The following is a 9,023-nucleotide window of genomic DNA, read 5'->3' as shown; positions in this document are numbered from 1 at the left end:
GACACCCACTTAAATTTTAATTTATGATAACAAACTTTTTTGCAATAAGTATATCTCAAATATTGCTGGGACATACTAATACTTAAAACAATTAGTATTATTATTTACAAAATCTAGCACCCCTGAATGCAAGCCTCTTCCACTGAAAAATCCTTAGCAAGCTTGTGTTTCTCTTTCTAACTTGCGATGGGGTTTCAGATCAGTTTTATTTAAATTCATTAAACATAATTCCCCACCTACCAGCAGACAGGAGGACCTGAGGAATTCCAGACAAGTGAATAATACTAAACTTATCAATTTACCTTGTTACTAGCTATTAATCTGTATTAACCCAGTCATCTATTTCCTATGTCTTTTTGGTATGGTCATAGCACTTTGAAATGGGGACTACCCTCCCAGTGAATTTTGCCTCCTACGCTACAGAAAGAATAAAAAGTAAACACCAGAAGTAGGCTGCTTTTTCTGGCATTATAGACGATTAGATACTCTGAACAACCCTTGCAACTGAATCAACTGAAACACAGGATAAAATGTTTCTTAAAATATTTTAAATGCATCACTGAGCGTCACAAAGGAATCTTACAGAATCCAAAAATGAAATGAGAGCAGGAACTCTAGGTGGTAAGCAAATATGAAACTCTGCAAGGAGAATTTGTACTAAATCCTAGAGACACATTTAATAAAACTGCAGAGTGCATGGCTGGTGGGGGGTGGTGGAGCGTGTAAATCCTAGCTACTACCCAAGGTAAGGCATCAAATGGAAGACCCTGCACAAAGCTGAGATCATACAGGCCAACACCCTCAGAAAAAGTAATAAAAAACAAACCCCTCCATGCTGAAAGTGATAGTCCACCTCTATCTTGACACTGGGTGGAAAAGGAAAAAATATTCTCCTTGAAATCTCATAACCAGAGTGTTCTCACAGGTTCACAGTCTCAATTCACATCAACACTGTGGTCCAAACACCCAAGCAGAGAATTTAAAGTGGTCCCAGCGGACTTCTGAAAAAGAACAATGACAGCAGTGTGAAATTGTTGAATCTCCCCCCAAACTCACCCTGAAACCTAACCAAACAAAAAAGCCTGGCAAAGGCTCACCACCAAAAGAAGACCCATCCAAGTAGAAATCTGGGGGGCAGGTGTGAGGGCCACCTGGTGAAGCTAAGCTGTGTCAGCTTCCTACACTACAGAGCAAAGCAGGGAGGGATGAAGAATGGGGCCACGGGCCACCAGGCAAGCCACCCCTTTCCCTGCAGCTGTGGGGCAACACTCGTCAAAGAGTGACTGTGAGGGGCAGAGCCTCTGACGACTACATTGAACTCATCAGGTTTGAGGTCATTTGGTACTGCAGCACAGCCTTGGCAGGCACAGAAATTGGTATGAGAAGGGGAACTCTGCTAATAAGAAAAATACCCTCAATGGGTGGCCCTGGCTTTGTGCTCAGTTGGTCAGCAGGAGAGGCTAGAATGGCAAATCCATTTTATACATAAGGGAGCCTTTGGTGGAGCTGTCACTACAAGAACCTGGAAGGCAGCGCATGTATCTAGTGAATTTATAATCCTAGCAGGAAATTTCAGAGGAAAAAAATGGTAGCTCTATGTTTTGGTTACGATTGGCTGCATTCAATAAGATGCCACAGGGAAGAAAGGAGCTCGGAGATTTGGTTGGCTTTCAGAAAAGGATGAAAGAGAACAGAGTCCGCAAATTCAGGGATCTGTACAGTACAGGAGGCAACCGCCTCTCAACCCCAAGAGTAAAAGGTAACATTGAGCAAGTTTTGGCATAACAAAGGCCTATTAAAGCTCAGCTTTGGGTCAAACATCTGGCCAAGTTATGGACATCTAAATTCAGAGATCAAATCCTTCAAAATGATAATGGTGGCAGGGAGTAGAGGTTGAATTAGCAGTGTGGTAATCAATAAACACTTTCATTGGAACATTGGCTCAGGGAAAAGGTATTGTGCCTATCTGGGATTTGGGGTTGTTTTTTTAAACACAGATACTAAGATCAGAAGATGGTGACCAATTTTTTGTAAATTTGAAAAACATGAAACATATCAATCCCTAGGGGGGGAAAAGTCCTTACCAACAATAACTGAAGAAATAGAAAATCTGAATATTCCTATAACCATTATATAAACTTAATTAATATTTTAAAACCTCCCCCAAAAGAAAAGTAGGCCCTGAGAGCTTCAGAGACAAACTCTACCAAATATTCAAGTAAAAAATAACTCTAATCTTTCATAAACTCTTCCAGAAAACATAAAAAGAAATGTTACCCAGTTCATATTCTAAAGCTGCCATAATTCCATACCCAACCCAGACAAAGACAGCACAAGAAAGAAATCAATTACCCAGGTTGGGGTAAACTCATGAACAAAAATGTAAATATTCTAAGGAAAATGTTATAACTCTGAATCCCAAAATGTGTAAAATGATCATGTAACATGACCAAGTTGGTTTTCCTTCTCAGGAATGAAAGGTTGTCTTAAAATTAAACATCAAGTAATCTAAATGATCATTCCAATAGATATAAGAAAAGCATTCAATAATATTCAATATCCACTCATGATTTTAAAAAGAAAAACTAAAGAAACTGGAAACTGAAAGTCTCTAACTTATCAAAGGATATCTAAAAATAACGGACAGCAAAGCGTATTAGGACTCTCTCTGCCCCTCCCCACTGTTCGTGTGCTCTCTCTCTCTAAAATAAATAAAAGAAATAAATCTTTTAAGAAAAGTATAATTATAAAGGCAGGCATTAGAATAAAATATATTAAAAACTATAATTTTTAAAATAATAGCCTCCACATTGAAAATTTATCTAAATATAACATTCATATGTACATCTTGCTTGGTATCTCCCCCTCCTCTTCCCCCCCTTCTCGGGGACTCTGCTAAATGTAGTGCTTTCCAGCATTTTACTGTCATGCACTCTCTGGTACAAGACATGGATGGCTATTTAATACTGCATCTATTTAACATTGCACTAGAGATTTTAGCCTGGAAAGTAAGACAAGAAAAATATACCAAAAACGGATTTGAAAGGAATAAATACGTCAGTACTTGCATCTCCTATGACTGTCTACGTAGAAATCCAAAACAGCAGCAAATTATTAGTAAGAGTTTAACAGTTCCTTTTTACAAAGCCCATATGAAAATGCCAATTGCATTGCTCTACACCCTTATCAATCAGTCAAGAAATCATAATTTTTTAAGATACTTTTTTTTAAAAAAAGATTCATTTAGCTAGGGAAAATAACAAAAGATGTAAAATGTTTTACTGAAAAAAAAATATAAAACTTTACTGCAAGACTGTGAGAGACCTAAACGAATGGAGAGATAGGCAAGATTCTTGGATAGAAAGGTTTAATATCATAATGAAGTTAATTCTCACCAAAATGATCTTTAGAGTCACTTATATACTTTTCAGAGCCCCAAAATATTGTTCAGAGAAACATGCAAAAGGAAAACAACTAGGAAGAGGAAAGTTAACACAAATGTCAGAGTAGTTTCCTTTGGGTGGGGCTGAGAATTAAATTCAGAAGGGGTTCATAGGAGGCTTCTGAGATCTTAGTTTCTGTTCCTTAAACCGAGACACAGCTACACAGGTCTTTATTATTTTTCATTAAACTTTACATTTACATTTTATACACTTTTGTGTATATGTTTCCAAATTGAGATTTTAAAAATAATTTGCCCAAATTGTCTACCAGCCTATAGTTCCCCAAAAATTCCTGGTAATGTTAACCTATTAGACTTGGTAAGTACCAAAAGGGTCAACACTTCTTGTTCTTCATCCTATTTTCCATTGTCTAGTACAGTACCTGGGATGGAAAAATAGCTCCATAAATATTTTTTAATGAGTGAATAAACAAAGCCTCATTAATCCTCTATACTGGCATGCATCCATGCCAAAGCCAATTATTCTCATCCTTAGAACTATGCTTCGTATTCATGTATCTCTAAGCCCTGCTGGTGTTCCTATTATTTCCTGCCCACTGTCTACTGGATTTCCTCTCTGCTGAAATGCTTGACTCACTTCCTCATATATGTTTAATGAAGCTGTCAGCAAAGCACTTTTTCATCAGACAGCCAGGCTTAAGTTTTACTTAAGCATGCTTTATTAGCATGCCTAATTCTACTTCCAGAAAACACAGTTAATTAAACTACCAAATCTGTGAGTGTGGCCTGTAATCACTTTTGGCATTTAGTAGCATTTACACACCAAGGGAAATTGGGGAACCCAACTCCTCTGCTGGGACTTGAGTAGCATGGCAAGAGCTGGGGCTTATCCATGAAGAAGGAGCTGAGGCAGTAGTTGGACCACTGTAGGAGCTTGGGCTCAGACACCAGCAGCAACAGTGACTGGAGCCCATTCACTGTAGCCTCTGGCAACAAACACCTGAGGCTCTGGGCTCTGGGCTCAGTCCCCACGAAAAGCTACCATTGGATTGTATTTCTCCCTAGGAAGTTAGTGCATTTTTTAAAAAGAGAGTCATGGTACCCTCCATACTTCCCAGGGGCTCATGTTCATGAGTGGCTTTGGGATGGGGTGTCTTCTGATAACCTTGACAGAGTACATCAAGCAAGTTGGGGATTTCTAGGCCTCTTGGGGAGAAACTGGGAGTCTGGGGCAGATGTGGCAAAGTTGACACATATCCAGACTAGCCCACTCTCAGACAGCCACAGAGATCGGAGTCTATGAGGTTTCTCCTCCTACCATTCCTCCCCAAGCTTCCCTCCAGGTTCCAAGGCTACATATGTAAATTGAGTTTCCGTAGTAGGGCCCAAAACTCCCTAAGGAAGATATGCAGATTAATCTCTAAATATAGTTCTGGGCTAATTAGATACAGAAACATAACAAATTCAGAGTAGGAAAGTAAACTTCAGAGAATTCTAGTTCTTGGGTCTCAATTGCTTCCCAAGGTGGTTTACACCAGAATCATGATGTTGAGGCCCCTTCTTGCCTCCAACAAAATGTCTTCCAAACAGCACCAGCAGTTTATGACCCTGGTGATGGAATTCAGGTGGTACCACTTTGCCTGACAATCCACGCTGCTCTTGCCCCTAAAGATGTGTAGCTTTGAGTATGGTCATGCAACCCCTCTTAGCCTCTCTTTTCTCATTTGTAAAATGGGGATCACAGGGCCCTCCTTGTAGGGTTGTTGAGAGGGTTAAGGATATGACATATATGAGATGAGTTGCACAGAGTAGGTACCCAATAAACAGGAGGTATCTCTATTAATGTTATCCTTATTATTCCATTACCCTTTCACATTGCTTTCTGGCCTTGCAGAGATGATCTCTCCCTTCCTTCCCATAAGGAAGGATGAGACTTAATGAGATATAATGAGACTTAAGCATTGACTTGACCCTGAAGTCAGAATATTCTGGGTTCCAATTATGATTCTACCAATTAAGAGGGCTGTGACCTTAAGCAAATCTTCTTGAAATCCATTGGAATAATAATAGTCCCAGCCTCAAAAAATCCTTATCAGCTAATTCATGGAATCAGTTTGCTAGATTTTCTGAAAACAATAATAATTATTATTATTCCCTTAATTCCTCAACTCTAATTCCTAGTATCCCAATGCAGATATTTATACTAAGAAACAAATTATTAACAGATTGAACCCTAAGAATTAGGGTTATTTGTAAACCAAGAGAAAGTTCTTGTTAGTGGGACCACCAGAAAGATACTTTTGAACAGGAGGCTCTCCTGGCCTCATGGGTCCCTCTCTCCATACCCACATGCTTGAGAGCACAGCTTTAGAACTGCTTCTGATGTCCAGGAGGAGCCTGACACCTGCTCTGGACACTTAGAGACCAAAAAGACTGTTCCTGCTCATATTCTTAGACGAGTACAACAAGGGTTATTAAGCAATTATATCCTTGATATGATCCTCTCTTCAACTTTTTTTTTGACAGTTGTTCCCTCTTCTCTTAATTTGGCAATTTAACATCTCTAATTAAAGATACTTCTGTACCCCAGAACCATTGTGAGTGTATCTTGCATATCTACCCTGGGGACACATAGGGTATTGCCAAGGCTCACTTTGTGCAGTGCCCCTGTGCCTTGTGGGAGAGATGTTGCAGGGGGTTTGGGGGTGTCTTTGAGGCTGTTTGAGGGCAGACTGATCTGCCTGAGCAACAACATGGACTCCTTTTTTTTTTAAGAGTTTATTTATTTATTTATTTATTTATTTATTTATTTGACACAGAGAGAGAGAGCACAAGTAGGCAGAGCGGCAGGCAGAGGGACAGGGAGAAGCAGGCTAAGCAGGGAGCCCAATGTGGGACTCCATCCCAGAACCCTGGGATCATGACCTGAGCAGGAGAGAGATGCTTAACTGACAGAGCCACCCATGCGCCCCAACAACAGTGATTCTTACAGCACTTTTCTTTCACAGTAAAATTCCTTAACATTTGTAATAAACTAATTTGGAGACCATCTTTTTATTGACTACACACACACACACACACACACACACACACACACACAATGGATATCGCCTCCATGATGCTGGATTTAGTCACCACAACATGCCCAGCACCTAGCACCATACTGCCCACCAAGTATGTACTTAATAAATATCTACTGAATAAATGAGCAAACAAAGTTTCCAATGGAAGGAGGTTCTTTATGTCCCTCTTTCTTTACGTTTCCTCTTTCCTCTTTTAGGATTTTAAGGGCCAGTAATTCAGAACTATTGAAAGAGAGGGAAAGAAAAGGAATCAGGCAGCTTTATTACTTACATAACTGGATTGAAGCATGTGGCCTAGATGTAAAACTACAATGACTTACCGCATCCACCCTTCATCCCCAGCTGAGCCATCAGAGGCCTCCCTGACTGGGTCAGGGTAAACGGTATATAGCAGAAAGCAGATCAAAATAAGTCTGTTCTATAAACAGGTGGCTCCAAAAGAGACTGAAAAGTGGAGGGTGGCTGGCAGAGCCACAGGTATGAGTGCCTCCCAAAGGCAATCAATAATTGCCTCCTCCCACCACCCCCGCCCCCCATGCATGGGGAGAAATGACTGGAGTGATGGATTAAGAACAACGCCAGATGCATCATTCCAAATTGGAAAGACCTTCCTCCATCAGATCAGCAAGCTGTCAGCATGGGTCCAGTGAGCCCCAGACTGTGGTCATGATGCTGAGCCTACAAAGGGCCAGCGAACTCATTGTGACAGGTAATCAAGAGAGGATCGTCCAAAAGAGGATGGGACCTGGGCTGTCCCATCAGAAGACAAGGAGGATGAGGCTTTCATGCTGTGAGTCCTCAGTGCCATCAGAGACGGAAACACACACACACACACACACACACACACACACACACACACACAGCACTATCACTTTTCTTAGAACCCTGCCTAGCCAGCTTGGAAAGTGTCCCCAGGTTTCCATGTAAATAGCACTGGAACAGTTGAGAGAATGGCCCCATCCTGAAGGTCAAATGACAGCTTAGGCTTATCTGGAAATGGGACTCCTATCAAACATCCCTGAGGGGTGGGGAGGGAGCAGGGCAGGTCCTACATACTGTCCAGAAGCTTTCCTCAGCCCCCGTCCCCTGTACCTCTCTCTCATTTCCCTCCCTCCCTTCTGGCACAAGGTCCCCCCCACAAAGTTCCCAGTGCTCTCATTTTCTCTAGCTTCCCAGAGCCCACTCAGATCTGCTCTCCCTGAAGTGTCCCCCAAATCACAAAATTAACTCTCCCTTTTTCCCATCATTATTCTCCCTTTTTCCCATCATTATTCTCATCCCCAAAACTCAGTCTCCCTCAGGAAAGCTAAACTGGGTATTGAGATGAAAACCTCTCATTGAATTAATTCACACAAAAGCTCCCTCTTTTTTTTTTTTTTTGTCCAAAACACAACTAAGTAGAATTTTGCCAAAGGTGTGTCCCTTTTTTGGCTCTGCACATAGTCACCTCTGAACGTAATTTCTGGAATGCTGTCGCAAGTAGCAGTCTCATGGGAAACTAGCCTTGGCGGATGCTGAAACTAGCCTTGGGCTGAAGCTGATACAGAAGACCCCAGAAAAGAAGATGAAAGGAATCTGGGTCCTGGAGGACACAACTGAGCTGTTGATTATAACATGCCTGGAGCCTGCCCTTTTCTTCCTATGGATTTCTCCTTATGTAATACAGGAATTTCTTATTGTTTAAAGGTCAGGATTAGGAGAAAGGGAGTAAACCAAGCAGGTGCAAGATCAAATTCTGTTCTCATTTAAAATTTTGATATTTTGTTCATCATGGATTTTTTCCATTAAAGCTGATATTTTAAAACACTACATTAAAATGGTATAAATCTTGTATTACTGTTTTTTGGTGCCCCCCCCTCCCAAATGTGCACCCAAAGCAAGTCCCTCAGTTGCCCCCCTCAAGTCCTGACCCTGCTATTTTAAATTGTAATTTTTGTTACTTGCAGCCAAAATCACCTTCAAAGTGGAAAAAAAAATGAAGAGTTTGATAAAAAGCTGTCAGGGATATTGGTTATCCATATGGGATAAATGTTTGAGTGAGATGCTACCTTCAGACAGACCCCAGGAAAAGCCCATATGCCAGCACTGCATTGAGGGAGAGAGGAAGAGATGCATGGAGGGGAGTTACTGAGCTGGCCACAGCTTTGCAACCAACACAGCTCATTGCTGGGTCTCACAGGATGCTCCAAAAAGGCCATATGAAACCACTGGATCTTGGAACACCATGGGAGGAGGACAGACAAGCAACCTAAGGCTGCCTTTCCTCTTCCCCTCTTCTCTTTCTTGACAGAAGTCCACCTGCTAGGGCTTTGACTCTCTTACACTTCCTGGTTATGCCCCCTCCAGGCAGCCACTGGAGAAATCTGAGCCTCCAAAGATCCCATCTAAGCAGGGTGCAGGTATGACAGACTCTTTGTCAGTTGGTGCTGCACAAGGGGCTCCTCAGGCTATGGCATCAGTGGCCGTGGCTTTATGCCCATGAGAGCTAAGTGAGCCATTGCCAAGGTCCCACTGGCCAGAAAGCAGGGCAGGTGGCC

This window comes from Callorhinus ursinus, unplaced genomic scaffold (genome assembly GCF_003265705.2).
Source record: "Callorhinus ursinus isolate GAN/ISIS: 27379988/994484 unplaced genomic scaffold, GSC_fseal_2.0 scaffold9, whole genome shotgun sequence".
NCBI classification, from domain to species: domain Eukaryota; kingdom Metazoa; phylum Chordata; class Mammalia; order Carnivora; family Otariidae; genus Callorhinus; species Callorhinus ursinus.
This window is presented reverse-complemented; position numbering follows the sequence as displayed.